Here is a 15,459-nt window from a genome sequence, read left to right on the forward strand (position 1 = left end):
GTTTTACCAATACTTATTTAATTCTCTCTCTAAATTTTGTTGTTTCTCTCTTTCTCTCTCAGTGAAAATAAAAATCGCAAGAAGCCAATAACGAGATGATCCAATAATCCCGCTCCATTGTTATCCAACTCTCTTTCAACGTTATCTAATTATCCTGCGAGATGCATGCCAACCGGTGATCCTTCTCGAGAGGGCGGGTCGATATCTCCGGGAAGTTCCTTACGACCGATCGATTAGTCGCACCACCCCGTAGGGGTGGCTGTCCGACCGCGTAAATGCGCGGGCGCGTCCTTTTATATGAGCCGGTTTAAAATGGTGACTGTCGACAAGCTCGACCCGCCATTTTCCATATCCTATCGAGAAGACGTATATCTTTCCCCTTAACCGAGCGCAAGAGGAAGCGCTTTTTTTTTTGCACCCTCCACGAAGAAGTTCTACGATCGAGAATTCGCTATATCAAATTTATCTTCTCCGCGAAAGAACTTTCAATTTATTTTTGCAGACTACGATTAAATTGATCCAGGCAACGATCTTGCTTGTAAAAAAATTAATCGTCTTTCGCACGTTAATTTTAAAATATATTCGTGGAGTCAAACTAATCTCAAGGATTGTTTCATTAATACTTATAGATCTTATTCTCATGTAGTGATGCATTCTGATTGTTATAATTGAGCGATAAAAAAGTAAATAAAAAATAAATAAATAGAAAAATATAAAAACATTAAAGCGATGAATTCAAAGAATTTATTAATTTTCCAGAAAAACTGCTAAATTCTTCGAGTTTATCGCTTCAATGCTTTTATTTTTATAACTTTTCTAAAAAAATTGATAAGCCGCCAATATACGGGCGAACGTACTGCGTTGCGCAAGAATATTTCGATTGTCGATTCATTTGAGAACGGTTCGCCGTGATGCGTTTGCGCAATAAACATTGCGGTACTTGCCGTAATAACAACAAAATGATTCACGCACACGTAAAGCGGCGACTGTCCGCTCTCTCTCTCTCTCTCTCTCTCTCTCTCTCTCTCTCTCTCTCTCTCTCTCTCTCTCTCTTGCCTTTTGCATTACACCGCCTCGCGCGAAGCTCGCACTTTTTTAATGATCGGAACATATTATTACGCAGTGTTCATAATATACACGCGCGATTTAAATTCTCAAGTGTACGAGATGTCTTAAGAGATAAGATCGATAATTGTGCATCAAGAATTTATTCACAAGGGATATTGTCATTGACACTTCATTATGTCCAAGTTTCGTAAAAAATATTTTAAATAACATTTGCTGAATTTTAACTCGCGAGATTAAATAATGGCCAAATTTTTATTTCTTGTTCTGTTTTTTAAATATTTATTTTTTTTCTCTAGTTAAATATACTCTTTATTATGAAAAAATATAGCACTTTTAATTATAAAGATAATCGTATATGTATAAGTAAATCGCATCGTCAATATGAATAAATCAATTTATCGCAAATGCGTAACAGAAGTTGATTATGCATAATTCTATAAAAAATTTTAAGCTCGTATTGATAATGTAATTAATATAATAAAATTTGTACGACTTGTGCCGTTATATCTGGGAAATGGATATTGCGATGGGAACGTTAAAAATGTCGTCACGAATGCACGTAAGACTGACCGCGAACGTTATTTCGTTAAGTAATTTTCTACTTTATGAAAAAAAGGATCCTCTTATATAGGGCGAGCCTGTATAGCTACCGTTTATCCGTATTCTCTCGACGCGCTCGTCGAAGACGCGGCAGTCTAATTCAATTAGCCCCTAAACGCGGGTTTTGTCCCGGAAGGGACTCGTTCTCATCCTTGTATCTAAAATTATCCGCCCTCTCGCGACGAGCCTTTCGTGCTAAAGCGATTTATTGTTATTACCACCGGCGTGACGTAAGTTCTCGATTCTCAAATTGATCCGCGCATCCGGAACGCGAATTAACGCGATTTCGCGGGGACCTTGGGAATTATGCACGAGACCTTACCCTCGCACGATTCTCTGCCTCTCTCTCTCTCTCTCTCTCTCTATCTCTCTATCTCTCCGTCTCGCCTTCTCTCTCTCCATTCCTGCAACACCTCCTATAAAATCGGTCCCCTTCCGGAACTACCAGCGCAACGGTGCGTTCTCCATGCGTTCCGATCGAGGATCAATTTAGGTGTCAGGCGTCCATGTGTCACTTAGACGTTTTCACCGCCGTCCGAATAATTCATGCCACCCTTTGGGTATGCTGGTATAAACCCTCGCACGAAACGCGCGCGAGTGAAGGAGAGAGAGAGAGAGAGAGAGAAAAGGGAGGAGGAGGGAAAGAAGCGAGAGACGGAAAAAGGTAAAATGTACAAGAAAAACGCGGGTTGACCGTTCGCTGGCGGCAACTAGGGAGACGTGTTGACGTGAAAAACCAAGCATAGGCGCGTAGCCCTCGAGAAAGGCGGCATTCTTTATTCAAAACTCTCTGACTTTTATCACTGTTCGCATTTTTCGTAGCCGATTCGCGAGATTGTCGTGTCGGTGCGCGACGAAAGAGAAGAGCGCGCGAATAAATTTCGAAGAAAATTAATCTGAAAAAAATTTATCTCACGGTAAAAGGAAATTAATAAGAGAAAGAGGCAATGTCTTTTTTTTTTCTTGCCAACGAGCGGAGACAACAAAAAGAGTCAATCAAGAAACAGTCCGGAGATTGGTCCCCCGATGCCTCGGAAAACGCCATGTCGTTACGCGTTCAAATAATTGTCAGACACACTCGCATCAACCCCTGTCACCGTCCGAGTAGTTTCGCATTACGCAGACAGAATATTTATCTCGTAACTAAGCCGAGGCAATGCTAAATAATTTATCGGGGCGGAAGGAGGGTAGACCGATGCACCGAGCGTCTATAGAAGGAGAAGGGATGGAAAGTATCCCTAAAACGATTTCCAGCATTGGCTGTCGGAAATCGAAGAGCGATAACCGATTCGGCTCTCCTAGATAAGGAAATTATAATCCGCATATTTGATTTTCTCTAGATAATGACGTAACTTTTAGTGATATGTAACGCGATTACGATGCAGAGCTTCTCGAAGACGCGGATTTGCCGAGAAATATCGCATACGCCATTAATAATTTTCAATCATTTTTCACGGGAAAAAAATACATCTTCATATAATTACGACGCCATCGCGTGTCGCATTATGATGTTTCTTGATGCGGTAAATGGCTCCATTAACCGATTGCCAATGCGCGTATGACAATACAATCAGAGAAAATGCATGCGAGACGCCGCGATCTAACGGGTGGCCGTTAACGATTATAAGCGATTTACGCGAGAGATGACGGAGGGGGCTCGATTCGGCTCTGTCCTCCCGCCCCCTCGGTTATTTTCGCCGACATAATCAGGGAGAACGCTCTCCCCTCTCGTACGTTCTCTATTCGCGGCCTACGCGCGGAACGTGATATGAAACAGAGACATCAATTTCGTTACGGCGCGCCCATGTGACCGCGCGACACCTACCTACACGCCGTGCCCCAAATTGTTACGATCCGCCGACCCGTTCCCCGGGGAACCGGCTCGTGCGACCGTGCCCGAGAGGGGTCCGGTAGGGACCCCTCGATTCCGGGGTCTTTCGCGCCCGTACCCCGACAAGGGATCGTGGTCGTAAGGGTAGTTAAGGAAGGTGCGAGCGTGCACTTGCAGCCGTTCCGAGTGCCTGCAATTTTACGCGCGAATCTTAATATTAATTAAATAAGGAATGAATATGAAATTGTCGAATCGGAGATGTAATCATAGTACGCGATAATAAGTAGAAATAATAACAAAAAATGAAAAATAAACATACAAAATCTTGTTCATTGTATTAATGCAATATAAGCGTCATCTCGCACCCTCGAGATGAATCTTCGGCTACGGCCCAAGGGAAAACGCGCGATTGGCCTGTCGTGAAATCGTACACCATGTATCTCGAGGGGTCCATGCGCGGTAGCAAGTGTCTCTCGTTCATTATTATCAAAAGACCGAATGTAAATTCGATTGCCACGGATCTCCGTTACAGGTTATTACATGGTTGATACGGCATTTAGCATTCGGCTTACGATGGGAGATTTTTCGCGAGATGAGAGAAAAGAGGTGATGCACTTGCGAGCGAGAAAGGCGAATGAAATTTAAATGCCTGCAATTTAATTTCCCCGTCGCTGCAATTTGTGCATTAAACTCGCGCAAAAATGGCAGACATTATACGTAAGTAATTTAATACGCGATATCCACGAGAGACATTAACATAGATTCTCGATTTTATTTAAATATTACGTTTTTTAATTTCACGAGCTTATTGTCACAATTTGCGCGATAGTCGAATAGCGAATATGAAATGCCTTTTCTTTTTGGAAGAACCGTTCTCTTAGATAATAAGCAATTTTCACAAAATACAAAATAATTTGACAAAATTAATTTTCTCCTGCAGCAATTTTTTTACATTAAAATACGCAATACGTTCGCTGAGAACAACTCGCTTGTTTCTTTTCTCGTTAATACGCGTCCATTTACACATCATTTTTTTCTTTCTCGTTATTAAATTTTACGAAATAACATCTATAAAATTGAGATTTTATTTATAACTGCACTTAAAAGTCGTTAATTATCAATGATAATTTCTTTACACGTGTTGCTAAAAATATGAAAATGTTAAATCCATTTTCCTTGACGTTCCAATGGTCGATAGGCAATAATTTCTGAAAAAGCAATTTTCTTTTACTGGAATTTAAGATAAAATTGAATTAAAATAATCGTTATATCACGCGTATATCGTAACCGACATTCAAACGCCGTATATACCCCGGTCCGGTGAAATTAATTTCACTCGGCGAAACAGCGGATTGTAGAGAGTCGAACGAACCGATCGGGAGTCACTTTGGAGCAGCTTTATCTCCGTTAAAACATTCATGCGCGGGACAGTTACGGACACCGAAGCCGGAATGGAAAATCGACGTATCTCTCTGAATTACCCCGCGTTGGAGACTATACGGCGGACGGAACGAAACTTTCTGTCTCCCTACGGGGCTTCCCCGATTTCTGCCGCTCGCGGCTGCGGAACTTTAAACTTGGTGGCCGACCGAGAATTGCCCTGAAGGGGCCCCACGCTACGAGAGATCCTAAGAGTTTGCGACGCGACTCTCGCTCGGCGAATATGTATCTGCAACATTCAGGGGTAAAAAAGTTTACCGAGGGGGACATAGATTCGTGTCGATGTAGAGGCATCGTTATCTGCGAATCTCGCCGATATTCCTCGCGGAATTCAACTACCTTGCGCAAATCGATACGTCGGTGTATGTGTAACGATGAAACGATTATAGAGCGAAAAAAAAAATGATACGCTTGCTTAATCCATAAAAGGAAGGGGAGGGGGGGGGAGGGAAGGAGAGTTGATATCGTTGCGGAGCCCTCTCTGTCTAAAACATTCACGTCGGAGAGGAAAAGTTTTACGCGAGGAAAACGATAGTCTCATACGTCTTGCGAGCACCTATATCCACCCGTTGTTTCCATTGTTGCGGCCGCGATACCATTGGGGAGGGGGGGAAGGGGGTTTCCTGCGAGACCTCCTGCGGAAAGTACATATGGCTGCTCTGGGGCGAAGGAGATGCGCAAAGGGTGGCTGGGTGAAAGGTGGGAGGAGGGAGGGAAGGAGGAGGGCGAGGTAACATCGCCGCCGCCGCAACACCGCATATAAATATACCGGGCAAGTCGGCCAGAGTGAAACATTTATTTAGTACCAGGGGATTTTCCAAATGGAGGGAAAGCGGGTGCAGTAATTCGGCGGAGGCCACGATAACTCGGTTAGCCGGCAGACTTTCGATCTGTATTCTGTCTACCGAGGAGTTTATCACCGTGAGAGCGCATTCTCTCCCCCGACTCTTTCTCTCTCGCCTTTATATGTTATACCGAACCACCCCTCCTCCCCTTCCCGTTGTTACTGTTATTGTCGGAGTTTTCGTGTTTTTCCTCTCCGCCCGCGCTCGACGATCGGATCGCGTGCCGCGTGTCAATTTTCTTCCTCGCGTTTCCGATGCTATATTATTTTCGATTGTATCTCAAGTATCAGCGTAATTAATAGATAGACAATTAATGGATATAACAATCACGTAGTATAATAAAATTTTGAAGATATTTGCACTTCAAGCATAAAATTCGACTTGTAACAAGTTTGCGCGAAATCTCGTGTCTCGGCATTTTTTGATCGTGAGATCAAAGTTATTCCGGAGCTTAGCCTCTCATCTCTCGTGAAATATTCCTCCCCGAGAATTACTACCTAATTCATTTCTTCATGATTTTTTGATTGATTAAGAGGAACTCCAAGCTGAGACGCGTAAAACGTCGCGAAGAGATAAAAGAATGGTTAATTTCCGCTGGCAAGGCGACCGACCAAGAGTTAAGAAACGGTGTTTATAATTTTTCAATTATTGTATGACTCACGTTCGACCGATCGAGATAATTATCGCATCTCCGAAGAGAGACGTCGTATTTATTGAAAAAGGAGTCACTTTTAAATAAATAATTAAATAAAGGAAAATTATAAAGTTGAAAAGTGGCTATTAAAATTAATGATGCTTGTCATGAAAAATTTGTGAATTATACACGCTGTAGTTTTCAATTGCGCCGCCATCTATTTTCTTCGCTGCTTTATTTTACTATTAACGCCACGAGATTCGGGGATCATACATTGTCGGCTAACTCATTTACATTTTGAACGAGATTAAGAAGCGCGTAAATATTATACTCAGCCGGCGTTATGGCATAGTGCGATTAAATACTCGTTGCTTTCGAGGCACGATGAAATTAATCCGTTACAGTGGATTTATACTCTCGGCTTTACCGTCTCGCGACATCTTCATCTAAATCATCGTCGAAAAGGCGTCTCATTGGCGTTCCACGAATTAAGAGTTAACTAATTAATTAATTAAATCTTTAATTGGCATGAAACATTCCTACATGGTTAGCGCTAATTGCAATTTAATGGAATATCAGGTTGGCGCATAGTGGCCCTAACTTCGTTTTACGTTACCCCGTAAAAAAGTTTCACAATGGCGTATTCCAGTAAGATGAAGGAAGATGAAAGAATAAAAGAGAGAATTTATTTGACGTCGCATCTCGCGTTAAAAATATTATATAGAATTTATGATATACTTTAACTGTGATTTTTATATATCTGTTTCTCGTTTACTCTTGAAAAGTTTAATACAATTTTTTTGGACTTACATATTACTTAACGTATGTATTTTTCTTCTTGACTCAATTCTCGATTAAATTGGCACGCTCTTGATGCAGAAGCGTTTAAAAAACACGTGCTGGCGCGGCCAACGATCTCGTCATAGGAGGGTGAAATGTCGGGAGATACAGTACGATCGTGCGGGGCGAAGGAACGTGACTTAATAGAAATACAATAGAGTACATTGAGAGGGTAGCCGCCCTCCCCAGGCAGCAGTTTGGCTCGGAAGATAAATCAAACTCCAATACGCTAAGTGGTTACGGATGACGTAAACCAGACTTCTGCGTGCATCCCGGGCTACGACCGCGCGTCCCGAGATTAAATTGTATTTAATTTCGAGCTCCATGAAATTCAGCCGAGGACAAGTCACTGCGTTTCCCGTTAAACGAAAAATCGGATTAACGACAGATACGATCGGCGACAGATACGGTGGATTCTCGCGACATTTCCGCTTCGATCGATAGACACACTCGCTAATGTAAAACCCACGAATTTTTATGAAAAATATTATTTTATTATCATATATCGCAAATATCGCAGAAGAGGAAGCAAATAAATTTGATTAATATTCCGTAATATCATTATTTTAAATCGAGAAAAGAATTTTACGCGATGTCATCGACCAATAGTATCCTACGCCATTTAATGATTGAGAGGTACAATAGCATTCGTCTTTTAACAGATGGAGGGGGGGGGGGAGGGCGCATATTGAAGGAAATTTTAACCAGACTTTTGTGTTCAAAATCATCCCGGATTTTCAGATGGCGGCCATGTTTTCATTATAGCGCGCTATGTCCGGTGCTCGATCACGCTGTCTCTTACAAATTTCTCTCTCGTTTTCTCGCTGCCTCTCTTTCTCTTGGTCTATCCATTCCGGACCCTCTCCCTCCTCCTCCTCCTCTCTCCAACCGCTCGAGTGTGGCCAGCTTTTGCAAAAGCAGTGATATTTCAACAGCTGCGCCGCTCTCGGCGTTGGACCTCGCCTCAGTCAACGAGAACTCTAATTTCATTATAGCAGGTCTCTTGGGTCAAAAACAGGGCCGTAGTATATAACTACGTCACGAGAGACAACGTGGTCGCGCGCACGTGGTCTGTACGTGCGATTTTTTAAGGCACGAAATTCAATCTTAATTTTTTTTTTTCTTTTACACATCAAAATACCCATATATATATATATATATATATATATATATATATATATATATATAAATATTCAAATTATACAAAAACGTAATAATATTTTTATTTATACATTCTTTATAATCTATTTAATTGTTTAATCGCACTATACAGAATTTTCTCAATTAACTTTACTGCGAATTTATTTCGACATAATATCCTATCATAGTAGGTAATCGTAATACATCGTTCTCCGTTTCTCCGTTAGCCTTTGCCCGGGAATTGGTGTGATCTGCACGCGTGATCGTAATGTTTCCTGCCAGTATCCGCGATACCTTATTGGCTAGTAAAACTGCCAATTGTCTCAAAAGCTCGGCCTCGGCCCAATAATGAGGGATTAAATATTAAGGGGCGTAGCCTGCGTGAGGTCTCGCTCAATGTTCCTTTGTTTTACGGCGGTACGTGACCAGAAAGCGCAACATGGCGAACCGAGCACCTAACGCGATTAGACCCCTAACGTTTCTTTTCTCCCGGTCGGAGAGAGCTAAGCTTCGGGAGGACGCGGTCGTCCGAGATTGGATGCGATACCACCACGGGGGCCACTGGAGAGAGAAGATTTTTAAGGCTATTTTTTTCGCGAAGAAAGAAATCAACTTTAATGCATACCGTTCGCGTCGTCCAAATGATTAACCCGAAATCGGTCATATCACTGTAAATGGATATTTAGTAGGCGGATGGATATTCTTTGTCTTTTTGTATCACCTTCGTAATTACAAACCTTTCCTCTCGGCTGAGATCCTTGTGGCGAGATTCAGTCAGATTCTTATATCGCCAAAATTATCGCGTCTCAATTATATAGATCTTTTTCTTTCCTTTTATAACATGTTTTTTTATTTATAAATTACAGTGTATACATATGTATCTATAGTTTTGCATTGTATATTTTATTTTTGCAATTCGCGAGAGAGAAGCAGATTTTATGCACGGAAAAAAATTGCGCAATAACTGTCGCAGGACACAGATATTTTTACCGCAAACGTCGGGTGTTTGTCACGTTCGTTTTAGGCGGAGTGCGACTCTCATGAAGAATGCAGAATCGACAAGGATACCGGCTCATTCGTATTAGGCCAACAATGGAAGAGCACCAACGAGAACTTTTAAATGTTTCACGAATTCGTCGTGTCGACATCGATTTTCAGGAGTCGCGCGCAAAGAAGCAACGCGAAGAGTGAAACGTTGCTGCGAGTAAAATAATTCGCATCAGAATTTATCGATATAAAGAGAGATGTTAATTCTTTGATGAAACTTTGTGTCCTGCAGAAGTTTTTTTTTTCTGCCGAAGTTAGACTAATAATTTTGATTTTATATGAAAATGAATAAAACAGAAACTATTCCCCCTCTCTCTCTCTCTCTCTCTCTCTCTCGTTTCGTAATTTAAAAAAGAGAATAATAATAGACATGAATGTAAATAAATAGAGAAAGAGAGAGAGAACGAGTTGTTTATACACACGCGCGTCTGCTAGCATTCGACAGATAAATAAACGTGTATCTCGCAATTCCCGTATCCTTAGTAAATAATAATCGAGAAATGAGGTATATTAATCGTTTTTTTCACACAAATCTCATCAGCAACTCCGGCCCGATTCAATCTCGTTCGATGGAACGGCGGATGGAGCACCGGCATGCCGGCCGTCAAAAAGCGAACAAACAAACCGAGGGATTTAATAGGTACGCGCAACTAGCCCGCGATTACGCTTGCGGGCCGCGTATATAAAGAAACTAATGGGCATACCCGACGTTCTTGTATAGGGGTCACAAATTGCCCGTGCGGAGTGATACAACCGAAGGCCCATCTCGTAATATCATATCATGCGATCGCAATCGGCCATAATTAACGCTGCGTTATTCTGCATAATTTGTTAGGAGGCTTGCGCACGCGGTCGAGATCGTGCACCGGCAATAAATAGGTATTACAATTGCCACCGATGAGAAAGAAGGGGATTATATGTATACGAAGTGCAGCTGCATCGTATCTTTAAACATTGTTACCTCTGTACTTACGTTAGTTTGCTCTTTGATTCAATCGTATTCATTTCATTATATTTATATACACATATATACTTTCATTAATTTTACATTTTTATTACATCCTTATTTCACGTTGAGCTTTATGAAGGTTTTCAATTTTTTAAATACTTTTTAAAATAAATTAATAAACTTAAGTGTAAATAATAAGACATTTTTTTCTCTCTGATATTTGATATATAATTAAAATAAAAAATGGTGAACAGAAAGATATTTAATTATATATTAGAATAAAAAGTATATAATATTTACAAATTTTATAAATTATTATTTTTATTGAATTTTATGAATAATTAATGTAAAATATTTTTAAAAAATTTGAAATATTTAATTGATATTACGAGACAAAAATAAATATCTTAAATATGTTTTATTTCATTAAAAATTTCATCTTTATTAATAATTTAAAGAAAAAAATATTTTATTAAACAAAAAATTATTTAAATAATTATATTTTCAAGAATCTCTGCATTTGAAGTATTCCTATCACCTAAAAACTCATAATGACTTTATTGCGTATCAGAAAGATCAGTTAGGCGCATAATATAAGAAATAATTGCAAATGATGTATTTTCTATTTCTGCCGTCATCGATATGTGAAATGTCATTTCATTCGCATTCAGTCTACCGAATAGAATGAAAAAGAAATACACGTACATTAATCGAGATATTTCCATCAATCCGCGCGCGCGGTAAATCAAGAAAACAAATAATTTAACCCTGAAAAATTTCTTTCCATATAAATTATATAGATGAGTAATGGAAAATGACACTTACGTGCCAACAATATTTCTCATACTTTCCTTATAATGCGCGAATCAATTTTATTGCCAATGCAACTCGCGGAAACGCTATGTGCGATAAATAAATCGCAGCCCGTGTGGTTCTCGAGTTTCACGTTGACATAAATCAAGAGTGCGGAGTATCGAGAACATCGATACTTGGAAAACACACTGATAGTACCGAACTAATGCCCGGTGTTTTGCCATCGATATTTTACTACGATATCGATTTATGAAATAGCGACGCTCGTTTTTCGATACCTATTACTAGCGTTTCGTTTGCTGTAAGTCTTTGAATCAAGAGCGCGCGCCCGATGAAAGTTTAATTGAAAAACTGCATGGACAAGTAGTACTACAAAACTCGATTGGTGCGAGATTAAAAAGTCTTGTAATCCACTGCAACAGCATCACGGCACATCGCGTCGATACAAAGTATCGTACAAACGAGGCGCACAAAACGACGGCGGGAGAAAGAAAGAGATACGCGAGCTTTCGCGCGCTCTTTGTTCAGAGAAAAAAAAAAAAATCCCTGTGCGTGTGTGGCACACGCGTATGTGTACGAGAAGGGTTGCGTGGGTAGGGGTGGTGGTGTAGGAATGAGCGAGAGAGGAACGAAGCGGCGAAAGAGATCAAATGCTGAACGAAGAGCGAGAGAGAGAGAGAGAGAGAGAGAGAGAGAGAGAGAGAGAGAGAGAGTACTAAGCTAGAAACTCATTACGCGCTCGCTCCGCCTCTGCCGTTCGACAAAGCGGCGGCCAATCGGATACTGCCGGATCGTAATCGCGCCGGTGCACGGTTTAATCTCGGCATCGCGCCCAAGTATAGCACGGTCGTGGTGCCGGCGATGCGTCGCGTTGCAAGTGCACGCCGCCGACACACATACGTAACACGCATATACATGTACGCACGCGCGCATCTCTATGTGTGCAGGCAATGCGCCGTTGGTTGTGTTAAGCGACGTGCATGCATCGCCAGGCAGCATACGCAGCGAGACCCTTCGCCAACATAAGTTCTCCTGGTCCAAAGTTACGATGTGATTCTCTCGGGTGTTAGAGAAACCGCAAAGCTCCTCGTAATTCGAGACTCTATAAGACGTAGTTTATGTGTAAATTGAAGCTTCACGTGGAAGAGAGATATATTTTTTGAAAATTAATAAAATTATTTAATAATATTATAAGTTTATTGATATTTTCATAAGAGGATTTTTTCTTGTCATAATACGTGTTTAGAATAAATAAACAAATTTGTCATCGAGTGTATAAATATAATATAAATGCGAAAATCTCTTTATATCGCACATTGTATCGGCGAAAATACATAACCGCGCTACGTCGGCATTAAATGAAGGCTAATAAAAAAGAGCGTGGGAGCGGATTCGCGACGCATAGGGCGTTAATTTCATTGTCCAACAGTTTGGTGCGACAAAATATTCGACATCTCGTAAATATATACGAGTGCGTCGTGTCGCATCGATAACCGCGCTCGCACGATAGACGAGGAGGAAACGTGCAAAAACACCCGCCACGCGGGTGAATGACAAAAGGAAATTTGATCGCCAGTCATCCGGCCGCCGATGTGTTGTGTGTTCAGCGAATTACCTGAATAATTGAGACAGACCGATGTCCTCGCATTTGCGCGGCCAGCAGCCGCCCTTGGCGATGGACACCGATTGTTTTTTTGTTCCGAAACATCAGATGCGGCGCGGCGTACATTTTACGCGTCCTTTTCATTATACATTTATAAAAGCGATCGGAAATTTTACTCTCTCTCTCTCTCTCTCTCTGTTTTTTGTAACGAGGTTCAATTTCCCAATCGTGTGCCGAATCACACAATGACACCTCTCTAAATGTAAAATAAATATTCAACGCCGCTGGGAATAATTCAGCGGCTATAAAAGTGAATACGCGTTTGATAAAACGCCGTGTGAAGAATTTACGGGGGGATTCGTAACAACACTGCAATTGCAAATGCAACAACGCTTACACATTGGCATTCAAAAATATTCGGAAGAATGTAACAAATATAAATTGTTTTTCATAGAAATGGGCAAAATATAGCATTTGAGAGATAGGGGATAAAAATATTAACAAGATATTTCTTTTATATATGGGACTGATTTAAAATAATCATTTATCAATATTAATGAATTTATATATCTATGCAAATTTATATATCTTATATTAATATGTTAATTAAAATCCTATTTCAATGTGCTCAATGGTTTAAGGATAGCAAGAGGAATATAAATTTTTATTATAAGTAATTTTATAAAAATGAAAATATCTATCTTCTTTTAACTTGAAAAAGATGCAGAATAGCTTCTTATACGCGTTGTTCTATTTTCATTTTTGATCCTGTCATGTGATGTAGAAGAAAAATGAAATTTGATCATAGCCTCTTTGCCTCTTCGGCCTTTTTAATGTTAAAAGCGGTAAATCAACAAGGTTTTCTCGTGACCGATTAGAAATCTATGTGAACTCGATATCCCTCTTTCGATAAAAGATGTGCGCCTATTTAAAACAACGCTACGTATAATGACATAAAAGCGACACAGGGTGATCAGGGCGACGTTGAAAAAAGTGGTCACGAAAGAAAAAAGAAAAAAAACGAAAAGGAGCTACGAGAAAGAGAAAAAGATCGAGAGAGAGAGAGAGAGAGAGAGAGAAAGAGGGGGAGAGAAGGAATTGACAGAGGGAAGCTGAGAGAGCGAGAAGAGGAGAAGGCGGGAAAAACGTAGGAGGGAGAGAAGGAGAGAGAAAGGGAAGGTACTCGTACACGTTGAAATTGCCCGGCCATTAATGATACTATGTTATTACGCTTGTCCTTTTTTGCTCCACGGCCTCCACTCGCGCGCGCTCAAGCCGTCGGCGGCCATTTTGGAATATAGGATTGAGAAAGGAAAAGCGCGCAGGGGGAGGGACGAGAGAGAAAGAGAGAGAGAGAGAGAGAGAGAGAGGAGCGCGTTTTGTCGCGGTCGCGCCGTCTCTTCTCTCGTCGAGTCGATCGAACCGATCTCGTCGAATCGATCGATTAGCGCGAACCGCGAAACGACTTATGCATGAGTGCGAAGTTTATTTCGGGAATTGAAACCGGTATAATTTTAGTGATGTCAATTGTCGGCGCGATACGTACGCAAAAAAACGTAAAATCAACGTCCAATTATCGATATACGACCGTCATTGTTCGCGAATAAACGAATTGAGCGTTTTAATTCGCCAAAAATTGATTTTGCGCCCGATTTATTCCCAAATTGAGACGCGAGAATAAAGTAAATCTTATTCCGGATCAACTCGTTGAATGTGTCGAGTCGACGTCGTAGACGAAGCGGGGAAAGGGTGATCAAGCGTTTGAGCGCCCTTTAGAGCGGCTCGTTTCTGCTTCGGGGAGGTGATGAAGGCAGCGGGGGAGAAGGATGGGTGATCAGGGGTAGGGGGGAAGAGATCGAGTCGCATTATTAGTCGTTACCTATAATCTCCTCTCGGTCGCTCTCATCGGTATCGATAGTCATTTTGTTTCGACTTTTGACCTACGCCAAGGCTGTAATCAAGCGTAAATCGTGTCCAGCTCTTTTTTACTAAGCGTTTAAGGACAAAACGATCGCAGCGTGAGGAACTATTCCCCCCTTCCCCCTCTGCCACTCCTTCATCCATCTCGCGTCCACTAACGCGTACCTTCCCCTCCTCGCCTTTCGCGCTCCATTCTACAATCTCGTCGTATCGTTTCGCTATATGTATGTATTTGCGGTGCCAATTTCCCAAGACCATCATTTGCCCAAGCATTAAATCGTTTTGGACTCCTATTCGGCACGACTGATCGTGACTCGTGACCCCGCTCGATTTCGTACTGAATGGAACGACTATCGGCGGGGACTCTTCGAATCGGACAGCATCTCTCCGCCGAGCGATAACTCTTTATTGCGAGAATCCAGAAACATCAACGTTGACGAAATTTTTCACGAAAGAAAAAAGAAGCCGAAATCATAAATCGTATTTATCAAATATTAGCGCGATAGATTGAATGATCATATTTGTGAATTAATCTCTCGCTTTCGAAAGCGAAGAGCCCCGTGATTCTTACGCCCGCAAGTACCATCGGCTTTAAGCCGGTGCGTCGTAAACCTTACCGCTTTATCTGAATTTCAAATGCGACCGTACAGCCACGCCGAAATCCACGCGGTATCCAACAGCGGGCAGAGTTCTATCGGAACTTCTTTACGATACTCTACATTTACCTTG

The sequence above is a fragment of the Cataglyphis hispanica genome, chromosome 20 (genome assembly GCF_021464435.1).
Source record: "Cataglyphis hispanica isolate Lineage 1 chromosome 20, ULB_Chis1_1.0, whole genome shotgun sequence".
Classification (NCBI taxonomy): Eukaryota; Metazoa; Arthropoda; class Insecta; order Hymenoptera; family Formicidae; genus Cataglyphis; species Cataglyphis hispanica.